Genomic DNA, 13377 nt, shown 5'->3' with positions numbered 1-13377 from the left:
AGATTAGTTTTGCTGAGCTGCATCAAGCTTCTTGCTTTCAAATGCAATCGGCCGTCCGTCTTGTAACAGGACTGCTCCAATAGCACGATCACTGGCATCCGTTTCCAAAACGAATGGTTTCAAAGGATTTACAATAGCCAGTATGGGAGCTGTAACTAATGCATCCTTGAGCGTATCAAAACTGTGTTGTTGAGCAGATCCCCACTGAAAAGCTTTGCCTTTGCCTTTTAGTTGATCCGTCATGGAAACAGCAATATTAGCATAGTTTTTAACGAACCTTCGGTAAAAATATGCAAATCCCAAAAGAAATTGTAACTCGTCCATTTTTTTAGGAGAAGGCCATTTCCGATGGTATCCACTTTGGATTGATCCATATATAGCCCATTAGCTAAAATAACATGCTCTAAATAGTAAATTTCTTCTTTTAGAAAATCACACTTAGATTCCTTGGCATATAATTTGTTTATTCGTAACAATTCAAACACCTACATGAGATGTTGTAAGTGTTCTTCTTCAGAAGCACTGTAGACTAGAATGTCATCGAGGAAAACAATGACAAATTTGTCCAAGTACGGCTTCAAGACACTATCCATAAGTGTCATGAATATTGCGGGCGCATTGGTTAACCCAAAGGGCATCACCAAAAACTCGTAGTGTCCAAACCGTGTTCGAAATGCAGTTTTGGGTATATCGGCAAGTCGAACACGGACTTGGTGATATCCTGACCGCAAGTCTATTTTCATAAAAATGCGAGCATGAATGAGTTTATCAATCAACTCATCTACTCGGGGCAATGGGTATTTGTTCTTAACCGTAACCGCATTAGTAAGCCACGGTAGTCTACGCACATGCACATAACGCCATCCTTTTTCTTCACTAATAGGATAGGAGAGGCCCATGGTGAAGAACTGGGTTGTATATACCCTCTGCTAAGGTACTCAACAAGCTGACGTTCCACCTCAGCATCTTCAGAATAACTCATACGGTAAGGCGGTTTACTGATAGGTTTACAGCTTGCAGCCACGTCGATGCTATGTTGCACCGATCGTGTCGGCGGTAATCCTGGTGACAAATCATTAGGAAAAACATCTTGAAATTCCTTTAATAATTTTTGTAAGTCACTAGCAACGTTTGCTTGTTTAGAATTAGCCATTGGTGGAAGAGATGAGAGAGAAGCATGCAACGTTGAGGAATGTTCAACATATTCAATGTTAGAAAGAAAATGAGACAGTGAGTAACACAAGAAAACTTGATCTATTTCATTATCAGAAATGAGCTGCATAAGCTCAGCGGTACAAATCAATGGTGATGAAGGTATATCCTTCTCTCCTAACAACAACACATATGCGGCATGGGATTCAAATATCAAGCTGTTGTGCTCATAGCTACGCTTTAGTGATGGTCATAGGCTATGCAACCACTCCCTACCAAGAACCACATCTGCCCTTTCCATGTTCATAACTTGAAAATCCAAGCATGTGGAGTGACCTTGTACTTCCAACGAAACAGCTCGGCATTGAGTATCCCAGATTTCGGTATCATGTCCATTCATCATTGCCACCTTGTAGCGGTGGGTACTCGGAGTTTGAGGCAATTTAAGTTTTTTCACCAATCCATAATTGATGAAATTGTGAGTAGCACCGTCATCTACCAAGATGTGCACCTTGTGGCCTTGCAGAGATCCATGCATACGTACTAACTCATGTGGTCCAAAGGTTTGTTGCCAGATGGAATCTGTGAGACAGCATTCATGTACCACCTCTGTGTGTGTTACTTCCACTGTAGAGAAGCGTGAGGAAGACTCAAGAGGTAGCAGTTGCACCGTGTGCACTACTTTCTCCTTGCCATGAGCAGTAGATTTCCCCTTGGGACAATCCTTTTTGCCATGACCACTTCTTAAACATTGAAAACGTAATTTTTATTTCTTAGCTTTATCAAAGTCCTCAGGAGAGAGAGGACCCCTTGGGTTTTTTAGATCAATCTGAATTGGCAACTATAAATTTCATTTTATTATGCCCGTACTGAGTGCGTGTATTACCATGTGTATTAGCAGGCACATGACTATTATGTGCTTTCTTTTCATCTGGATCATCATGAATATGTGCTTTCATTATGGCTTCCTCAAGTGTTTTAGGATCTTGGGTCTTGACGTACTTCTTAAGTTCTGGTGTCAAACCTCGTACAAAGCCCCGTACTTGTTGAAAGTTATCTAAGCCTTCCAATTTGAGGATAACATCCCGATAGTGAGAGATATATTCAAGCAATGATGGGTATTGGCGCATGGAACATGTGTCCCAAGCCGTCCAATTCCGATCTGCCTCATTTGTAGGCAAAAATTCTTTGCTAAACATAGCTTCAAAAGCTGCCAAACTCTGTGGTATGATGTTCTTCTCCTTGAGAAACGTCCACCATTTGTAGGCCTTCTCTTCCAGAGTTAAGCTTGTTTGCAGAGCTCTGACTGCATCCGGAGTACGCCATAAGGCATGAATTCCATCCCACTTGCTGAGAAAGATATTCACTGCATCCTTATTGCGGTCTCGGTCTTCTCCCTTAAAAATCAATGGTTTGGTGTTTTTCAACAATTCATCCACCTCTTTTGCAGTGAGAGTATGCAACGTATCAGCATTTGGGCCTTGCCCTAGATTAGAAGGGCCTTGCCCTTGTGTAGCAACGTGCTCTTGCATGTGCGTGTCAGCAGGACCCTTGGACTGCTGTTGCATTAATTGAATTACTAATGTGGATAGTTTAGTAACATTTGCATTTAAAGCTTTAAAATTTTCATCCATGACTGTCATGCGTGTCTGAAGTGCATGAAATTATTGAATATCGAGCAATTCGTAAGTGTCATCACCTGCCGTAGCATCACGGGTACTCTCCTTGAGAGGATCCAGCCGCGGGCCATCATTGGCAGGATCAGACGCACTTTGCTAAAAATCAAATGTCATATTGATATCTGAATCCATGGCGACACAGTGCGGTGCAAGGAGTAGTCATAAAAAATACCTGAGATTGAGAGCACTCGCAAAGTGTAATTAGTCTTGCTAATTCCATCAAAATCGATAGTACCCATTGGAAATCAATTTGAATTGTCCGCTGTATAGGGAATTCCACAATTCCTTGGTAGCCGAATCAATTATACTTGCAATCGTTAATTGATTTTGAAAGGTAATTGTACTTTGAACTCCCGTCGGAATGGTTTCCGTAAATCTCTGAGTTTCTGCCGATAATACGCGGAGAATTTGGCGCTCGAAGTTTGTGGCGGCCGTGTCGAGATGCCGCACCTCTCCGAACCTTGCTGAATCCGCACACGAGGAAGGGGGTGGGGTACCCCACTGTCGGTACCACCCCTTGTTGTTGAAAATAGGGTGTGGCCACTAATCCCCAAGGGGGTTGGGCGCCCGTGTAGTGGGAAATAAACAAGCACACAGTGGCTATGGCCGCTCAGAGCAGCGTGCGAGCAAGGAAACCCGCCATGGCAGCCACTGAGGTGAGCTAGGGGCTTCGGCCCAAGGTCCTGAAGTGCTCCGCCGCCCGGTGCACAGCCGTAGAGCCCGCAAGGGGCAATTTTGATGCAGGTCTGCCTCGACGGCTCCTCCTTGCAAGGGGGGTTGCCCACGGACTGCTTGCCTGTCGTCCTCCTCATCACAGGAGAGGTGTTCCACGACTTGATGACCCCGACATGCAACTTGCTCATGCAAGGTTGTGTGGCTCCCCTCCTCCACGATTGTGCCTTTCCCAAAAAAGAACCAAGCTCTTGATACCAATGTTAGACAAGGGAAACTAGAACCTAGGAGTCCACCACCCAACCACCCACTATATAGCATAGCCCCTAGCCCTTTGCCTTAGTTGGACTCCCTTTCCACATTACCTAGCCCGGCCTTGCCCTTATCTAGTCCGGCCTTGCCAGTGTCCAGACAGAAATGCTGACAATTTTGGTCCAATTTGCTTCAAATCAATTTTTGAACAAGCATAGATGCATAAAAACATGCAAGGAACAAAACTGTAAAGTCAAAACAAATTTTTGCAACCAAAGTAAATAATCGCGATTATTTACAGCTGAGTATTTTTTTCAACCTTTTGTAAACTTGGCTTCATAAGCTTGAAGTATATACCAATTACATACTCTGAGGAAAATATGGGCTCGTTTGGATGCGTAGGGTGAAAATGGTACCAGAATTTGGCTTTAGGTCTCTGAAACAGTAAATATAAAGGAAATTTGAGATTTTGAGCTCCAAATTGGTTCAAACTTGGCTAGTGGGCTTAACACATCATGTACTTTGGATGTATGATGGCAAATTATCAAAACTCCCCCAATTTGGCTAGAAAGTAAATAATCGCGATTATTAACTTTTCTACCAAAATCAACATTTTTTGGTACAAATTGGTTCTAGGCACGTATAGACCCTGTGTATGAGACATGAGGTGATTTGGATCAAGAAATGTTATCCATAACCCAGAAATTGGCTTGCAAAGACTTCTTGCGTTTTCTGGCAATTTTTCAACTTATAGGTGCTCATTTTGGCTCATACTTTATTTTTGGCATGTAACAGGTGTGTACACATGATAGGTGAGGTGATGTGACAATTTCCAAGCAAAAATAGTGCAAAAGTAAATAATCACGATTATTTACAACAGTGACAAAGTTTTTGCAAAGCTTACAAATTTTGACCTAAACACATTCTATACACCTAAAACAAGCCCTAAATTGAATTTGGTCAAGTTTGGTCATGCCAGCATCACTTTGTGCTTTATCGACTCTGAAATCACCGTTTTTTGTGACTACACTGCCTGTTGAGTTGGTCAATCAACTTTGAGGCTTTGGACTTGTCCGCAACATAGTCGTGAAGCAGCTCATCCAATTCTGGCTCATTTGGAGTCAGTTTGACCCCGTATGTCGAATTTGACGCTTTGTAGCCTTCGAGCCGTTTTTTGCTTTTTGAGGGCTTTGCTTGATTGATTTCACTAAACCAATCATATACATTGTATATGGACCTCATAGGCAAGCTATCTGTGGAGTCAGATCGAAATTCTGGCATTTGCCAAAAACCTAGCTTTTCTACTGGGGACCCCCTCGACCCCTGCCGAATGGTCAATTTATGATATAGAAAGGTTTTATTATGTTAGGACATGCTACGGTTCAAATCCCATCTGATTTGGTCGAGCTGACAGGCCGCTATGGTCAGTTTTTGGTCATAGGTCTTCATGCGTTGCTCGGTTTCTAGTGTTTTTTCTAGGGGTTTAGACTAGCTACCGGCCGTACAAAATGGATCATTGATGAGTAAAAAACTTACCCCTCATGTCTCGTGTGAGAAGGCGTTGAAAACTGGCAACTGTGGACTCCGAAAAAGATGCGCGAAAGAGGTCGAAAAGCTCTCTCTGCAGAGGCCGCAAGTGGAAATGAGATGGTTTTAGCCTACCTTGAATAGATATACCCGGCCTTTCCGAACAATTTTCCCCAGATTCACCCGTTAGTCCTAATAGGCCATGAAATCTATGTTAAACTCAAAAATTTCCTTGATCGGATTCCTGTAGCTCATTCTGCAAGAATTTTGCAAAAGTAGGTCTGGCCGCCTAATTTAGGCTTCCCGCTTCCATCTTCTGATTTCATTGAAAATTTTTGTGCTTGTTCGCCTCGTCTTTCTGATCACCATCGTGTCTTTCGTATTTCCATATGAGCTTCCTTGCTATTTATTAATAATTTTTGACCTGTTTATTGAAAAAATCAAAGAAAATAGCAAAATGCTCTAAAAAAGTAAAGTGAAAATCCGATAATTAAGAAAATCTATTGAAAAACACAGCTTTATTGTTTTTTGTTGGATTTTTCTATTTTTAAGTCTCATTATCAATAAAAATGATGAAAATTACAAAAAAATGACTATTTTTTGATGATTTTTTATAGTATATACACTGCTTACACTCATCGGGAAGATATTATCAGTGAATTTTTCCTTGATGATGAATTATAAGGGCATTATTAGGTAATTTTGCAAAAAATCACACTTTAACATCGAACTTTTTCCTCTCTCTTCAAACATTGCCCTTAATTACTTAGTACTTAGTGCCCTTCCACCCCTCTTAGATAGCGTACTCCGGGATGACTGTGTGCATGGGTTGAACAATTGTGTCTATGCATAGCCGTGGTTGGCTCTACCATGCTTTGAAGATCAATACAATTCAAACCACTATACTGTGCAAGAGCTAGGTCTTGAGTAATTAACTCAAGGGTTTCTAATGTCGAGGTTTGTTGCTAATGTCTTCCAAAGAGCAAATCTTGTAGCTTGTGTGCTCTCTGTTTGATTGTACCATCAAGATGCTTTAGCGCGCTAATTGCTTGAGCGGTTGGTAGCACTTTTGACTGTTGTCGAGCTTTTTCTTGCCATTGATAGCTTGGTTTGCTTGGTGCTATATGGTGTGGTGGAGTTTTTTGAGACTTAACTTGCCATTGCTTGATTGGTTTTACAGTTTGTGGAGAAGATAAGTGCTCCTTTTTCTTCCAAACCAATTTCATGTCAGGGTCCTTGTTCAGAGATGCTCGTCTCTGTGTTTTAACCCTTGGAACCTTCTTTTGTTTTGTCGGTGAAGTCTTAGGCACCCAGATCTGAATCGGCTTATCCTTAAGTTGTGCTTTTGGTACCAAATTTACCTGACTCCTTGCATGCTACTTGTAGCATTTGCTTGTTGAGGGGATGGAGAAGATTGATTACTTCGTGGTTTGGCCTGCTGATTGCTTCTTTTCCATTCCTTCTTGCTTGGTGCAATTGGAACAATGAGTTTCCCGCCTTTAGGTGATAGCTTGAGATGATCTGTATCCCAATCTGTTACTGCTTTGTATGTCTGCATCCAGGGAATTCCAAGAATCATCGTCTCATTCATGTGTTCATTTGGTAAGCATACAAACTGATGAGGACATGAACATCCATGTACTATCACGTTCAAGTTGACTACTCCCAATGTTGGGGTTGGGTTCTTGTTGCATCCTTTGATTGTCACTATTCCTGCTATCAATGCTTGACTTGTTGCCTTCTTGTATGTGGAATAACTGACTACATTTACTCTAGCTCTTGTGTCGACCAAAGCATTGGTGTTATGATTGTTGAGCTATACTTTGATGCGCAGGTCCATTTTGTATAACTAGTCATCATCTCTTGAAACTGCGTCTTTAGGTAATTCCCATTGTCGATCATCTATTTCTAGAGTGTTGATGGGAATCGGTATTCGTTGATTCTTGAGAGCAGCTTTTCGTTTGAGTAACCGAAGTCGAGCTTCCTCTTGGGCTTCATCAATAACCTGCTGTCGTTTAATCTTCCTTTGCTTGGCTGCATGCATTCTTTCTAGCAATTCACTGGTTAGCAGCAAATTGTATTTCTTTAAGCGACATCCACTAATCCAATTAGCCATTGGTTCACCATCTAGGGTGGACAATTTTACTGTTCCACTTGGAGATACATCTTCAATGATAAACGGTCCATTTTCCTTTTTCTTAAACTTGGGAATGTGTTGCTTAAGGGAATAGACTAAAACTAAGTCCCCTTTCTTGAAGATTTTTGTGATTAAGTGGGAATCAAAAAACTGTTTTTGTTTCCGCTTTTGTGCATAAATGTGAGCTACAGCGGTTAGCCTTTACTCATCTAGCTTTTCCAAATCTTCAAGTCTTTCTAACAATTCATGTCTAGTCCACTCAAGATTTCGTGCTACCCTTAATGTCAGCAATAGAAATTCTATTGGCAGTATGGCATCAAGACCATGAACAAGGTTAAAGGGTGTAGCATTTAAAGCTGTTTTGAATGAAACTCGATAAGCCCATAGAGCAGCACGGAGATTCATTTCCCAGTCTATCCTTCCTGAACTAACCACTTTAATCAGCACCGAGCTAAGAATCATGTTCGTATGCTCAGCTTATCCATTTGCTTGTGGGTGATAGGGAGCTGATTTGTTATGGATGACCATAAACTCATTAAGCAAATACTCGATTATCTCATTTAGGAAATGAATTCCACGATCATTGACAATTTCTATTGGCAGTCCATATCTCGTGAATACATACTCATATAAGAATGCAGCAGTGGTTCTGGCATCATTCTTTTGAGTTGCTTTAGCCTCGGCCCACTTGGTCAAATAGTCCGTAGCTACAATGATATATTGAGCTTGGGTTCTATAAGCAGGTGGCTGTATTGGTCCAACAAAATCTATACCCCATTGCGAAAGCTCTAGCCCCCATCATTGGTCTTAAGGGCATGCTATCTACACGTATTGGCATTTTTGCTCGTTGACAAGCATCACACCTTCGAACATATTCTTTAGTATTTGCAAAAACTGTTGGCCACCATATGCATGCCATCAAGATTGCTCTTGCGGTGGTCTCACTAGAAAAGTGATCTCCAGCTAATCTAGCATGCGCTTGTTCTATAATCGGGATATACTCGTCTTCATTTGCACAAAGACACAAATGTTGATCTTTACCTCTCCGATACAATTGGCTCCCAATAAGAGCATAGTCTCTTGCTTCAGTTATAATTGCTCTTTGACGGCGTTTACTCATATCCTCAGGAAATGTTCGGCTTGATAAGTAGGTAAACAGATAGTTACTCCACTTAGGAACAGGTGACATTTGAAACAATGTTTTATGAGGTATGGGTATTTGTTTTTGACATTGAGGAAAATCCTTTACAAAAGATCAAACATCACTCCTCATAGTCGGCCAAAATACTCCAAGTATCAAGATTTGTTGCATGATTTGATCTTCTGCAAAGTGAAGTCCTACTATAGTAACATGTGCTTGACTCAGGTACTATTGTTTCTCTTCAGGATTAATGCATAAGAGCAATATTCCGTCTCGATTTCTTTCGTATAGCCTACCAGCTAGTAATTGATACATAGTCGATTGCTCGATTAATCCGATCGTAATAGGAAGTGGTATTTGTGAATCCACTTGAGCTATTGTCACCAATGACACAATGTTTTCCAACCATCGAGGTATCATTTCCATGGAGAACAAATAGGCATCTGGTAGATCATCGTCTACCCCTTTAGGTGATTCTCCTGAAACAATCCTTTACAAATGATCAGCTCGTTGATGTGTAGTGCCCTTTTTTGCAACCAGAGTGAAATCAAATTCCAGAAGAATGATGAAACATCTCACTATTCTTCCTGTGATGCATGGCTTGTTGACCAAGTACAATAGAGCTTGGTGGTCCACAAAGAACACAAACTTGTTGGCTAATAGGTAACGTCTATACTTTTTAACAGCATAGATCATTCCTAATTCTTCTCTTTCGGTGGTAGTGTAATTATTTTCCGCCATGTTCAACTGTTGGCTAGCATAAGAAATAGGAAAGTCAATTTTTTCGTCTCTTGGTTGAGCTAGTATACAACCGATAGCAAAATTGGAAGCATCTACATGTATGTGGAATATCTTATTCCAATTTGGTGCTTTCAATATTGGAGTTGAGGTGAGAGCTTGCTTAAGCTTCATGAAGGATTCTTTACATGCCTCGGTCCCACTCAAAGTGTGTAATCAAGCTATACATGGGTTTTGCAATTATCGCGTACATGTAAATGAACCGTCGGTAATATCCACAATGTCCCATGAAGGGTTGTACCCCCTTGACTATTGTTGGTCTAGGAAAATCAACAATGACATGAATCTTCTCAATATCAGTAGCTATGCCATTTTTAGACACTATATGTCCAAGAATTTTTCCTTGACTACCCATGAATATGCACTTTTCAGGATTTAAGCAAATCCTATAAAGTATACATTTTTCGAATACCTTTTTAAGGTGTTCAAAATGATAGCCCGGATTGATGAATGTACGTATAGATCCATATATACCTCTAAGAATTTCCTAAGATATTCTTTAAAGCATGGCTCTCAACCTTTGAAATGTGGCTGGAGCATTAGTTAACCTAAATGGCATCCCTATAGGCAAAAATATCCCATTCTGTTGCAAAAGCATTTTTATGCTGATCTTTTGGGTCAACCAAAAGTTGATTGTATCCTGAAAAGCCGTCTAAGAAGCTGTAAGCTTCTTTTCTTGCAACTCATTCTAAAACATGCTCAATGATTGGAAGAGGAAAGTTGTCCCTAATGGTAGCTGCATTCACTTTTTTGAGGTTAACACACACTCGTAATTTTCCATTCTTCTTGGGTACTACCACAATTGGAGACACCCAATCTGTGTGTTCAATTTCGTAAATGAATTTGGCTTCCTTTAGTTTTTCAATCTCTTCTTTTATCTTCCTGGCAAATGTTTCATTATACGTGTATGGCCTTTGTCTACTTGGTTTCGCATCATCTCTCATGGGTATGGTATGTTGACAGATTTCTGGATCAACACCCTTGAGATCTTTGTAAGACCAAGCAAAGATATCTCGGTATTCTTTTAGCAAGCTCAGCAAAAGCTCTTCTTCTTCTTCTGTTAGGTCATTCGCAATGTAAACAGGTCTAGGCTCTTCTCCTGGTTCAGCCAGGTCTATCTTTTTAGCATTTTTAGGCCCTTCGTAGGACTCGCCCTGTTTCCATAGTTCCCTAACAGGTTGTTCGACTATGATTTTTTGATCTTGGAGAGTATACTTTTTGTAATGGGATGGAACGCTCATTACATCCTTACCGTCCTCTTCCGTGGTTTCAATTTCGGTCGTATATATCTCCTTTAGAGCTTTTTTCAACTCTTGATATTTCTTTTTCGGCTCGACACGTGTCATGAGTGGTTTCTTACCCTGTGGGTTTGCTTGAGTATCTTTCCTTGTTTTTCTAGAAGTTTGAGATATTTCTGAATTTTTGTTTGAAGGATATCTGTCAGTGAATTTGTCCTTGATACAATCATGTGCATATATATGCATCATGAATTGTGTTCTACTAGAGACTGATGGCATAAGTCGTGTTTTCACGTTTTTGATGTCTCTTTTTTGTCTACACCATTTTTGTCTTCTTGATTTCTGGTTAGGAAAGTCAAAAAACTTTCCTCCCCTCCTTTTAAGAGTACCTTAGCTCTCGTATGTTCTTTTTCTGACCCCGAATCTTCTGAGGTAGTTGAGTGTTCATCTAACTCATCAGGTGCATCGTAGTAGAGGTCTGAAAAGACTTGTTGAGCTTTCATTAAGTCCTTGGGTTCCTCATTTTCATCTTCAATGTTGAGGATTGAAATTGTTTAGATGGGAATTATGCCATCCTCATTGCAAAATGAGTAGGCATAGATGTATTCACACATACATCCATGGTCGCTAAAATTTGAGTCCACTCAAATGGTTCAAAAAATACTCTGGAAAGGGTTCAGGTACATAGGCTTTGTCTGTGCAATCCCTTTTTAGAATACATTCTTCTTGTTTTAAACTTCCATTTTTTGAAGCTCCACACATCCAAATAGGAGTGTCTTTGTTTAACCAGGATGGAAGCTTAGTTTCAACCAAAGAGACTGAATCAAACTCTTGTATGGGTGTTCTCAAGACATCTCGATAAGTGTGATCTTTTAGATTTACTCTTGTTATAGATCCCACTTGCTTCAAGTACATATAATTGTTTCCCCAATCTTGGATAAGCTGTACATGTCGCATGAAAGGTCTTCCTAGTATGATTTCATAGTTGAATTTTTTCCCAAAGTCTACTATGGGAAAAGTGTGTTGATATTCAATTCCACAAAAATTGACTATCACCTTTTCAAGCAGCCCTAATGGTTTCTCAATGTGTCCGTCAGTCAATTGCAATTTCATTTGAGTTTGTCTAATGGCTGGTTGTTCCCAGGATTCCCATACTGCTTTCGTGGCTATGGCTATGCCTGCTGCACTATCCAGTATTGCCATGGTTTCAATGTCATTGTATTTCACTGAAAGGGTGGTGTTTCCTTCTTCGCCTTCGTAATATTCTCCAACTTTGTTTATGGGAACAGATCGAATCTCTTTGTTGTCCATTTTGTTTTTCAAATTTTCCAATTTTTTTGAGATTAGGCCCGTTATCCCCACCTTCTCTAGGGTTTTCTATAGATCATTCCATAAATATGGTCTGAGTTTTAACATTTCTCCCAAGATAAGAGTGCATTGGATGGGTGTAGACATGATTGAATGAATGTTGTCTACTTCTAGGGTTTGTTCCAATCATTTTACTTGAGTGGTCTTACACACTATGGATTCATCTTCGTTATCTCCCAAGTAAGAAGGTAATGTTTTCAAGGTCAATGGTTTCGACATTCCTGAAGCTTCAGATCCGCAATCCCCGTACAAGGATTGTACATCTATATTCACATCAGAAGGTAGGTTATCCAACCAGACTTCCTCTATAGGAGCTGACTTTAGGGTTAGGCTCCTATCATTGATCTCTCTAACTTTTTCCCATAAGTGTCCTGGCCACTCTTCCTCTACGAATGGAATTCCGTCTAAGGCATCTTCGTTGTCCGGCACTATAAGTTCTGATTCTTTTGTTTCAAGGGGGTTCTGCCACCACATCAGATTTTTCTTTAGTGTCTCTTACCACAAGCTCCTCAAGTTTTGCGATACTTTCAAGCTTGGGTTTTTGTGTTTCCAGCATTTCTTGCGTGATTCTTACCAAATTTTGATAAGCTTCTAGCTTAGCTGCTTCCATGTCTGGAGAATGATAGTTTTTCCATTTGTTTTCCATGTTTTGGCCTGCTCTAAGTCCTACTTGGTAGGCTTCCAAGGCGGCATTAATAGGCTCAAAAATTTTATCAACCAGAATGGATCCTTCAGATTTCACGGTTGTTTCCTTGATTTCACGTCCAATTTCTTTCAAATTTTCCTGGAATAGCTTTTTTGCTTTCTCCTTGATTTCAACCCGTTGTTTTTGTTTTCTCATCTCATATCTTTTGCTTCTGCTTCTTTTGATTCTTTGAGAGGAAACTTTCGTATTTTTCGAATCATCAGAGGAGTTGTGTTTCTTTTTCTTGGATTGGTCTCTAGTGATTACTTTGATTGAAACAATCGGTTCACTCTCTGATGAGCTACTAGGTATCACTTGGACTACGTTCACTAGAGTTTTACCCTTGTTTAAAGGATTTTTGGGACAATCTTCTGGAAAGTGTCCTTCCTTTTTGTAACATTGTATGCAATAGGCTTCAACTAGTTTGAGGTTTTTGTCAGGCTCTGGACATTCATTTTTCCAATGATCATCTGCACAATTATGACAGTTTCCTGTTCTTCTTGACCACAATAATGACAGTTTCCTGTTCTTGGCTTAATCATGGGTCTTCCCATGGGAGGTCTGACACCTTGATTATCTACATAATACATTGGTGCGAGCTCTGGTGGAGCATAAGTCACATTTTCTTCCATTGGTGTTGGTAGATGTGAATTATACCAATCTCCTTCTACCATTATTGTAGATGGACTAGGCTTTGCATAGGGTGTAACAGGCACTAATGCTTGTTC

The sequence above is a fragment of the Adiantum capillus-veneris genome, chromosome 7, assembly GCF_014529385.1.
Source record: "Adiantum capillus-veneris isolate H3 chromosome 7, ASM1452938v2, whole genome shotgun sequence".
Classification (NCBI taxonomy): domain Eukaryota; kingdom Viridiplantae; phylum Streptophyta; class Polypodiopsida; order Polypodiales; family Pteridaceae; genus Adiantum; species Adiantum capillus-veneris.
This window is presented reverse-complemented; position numbering follows the sequence as displayed.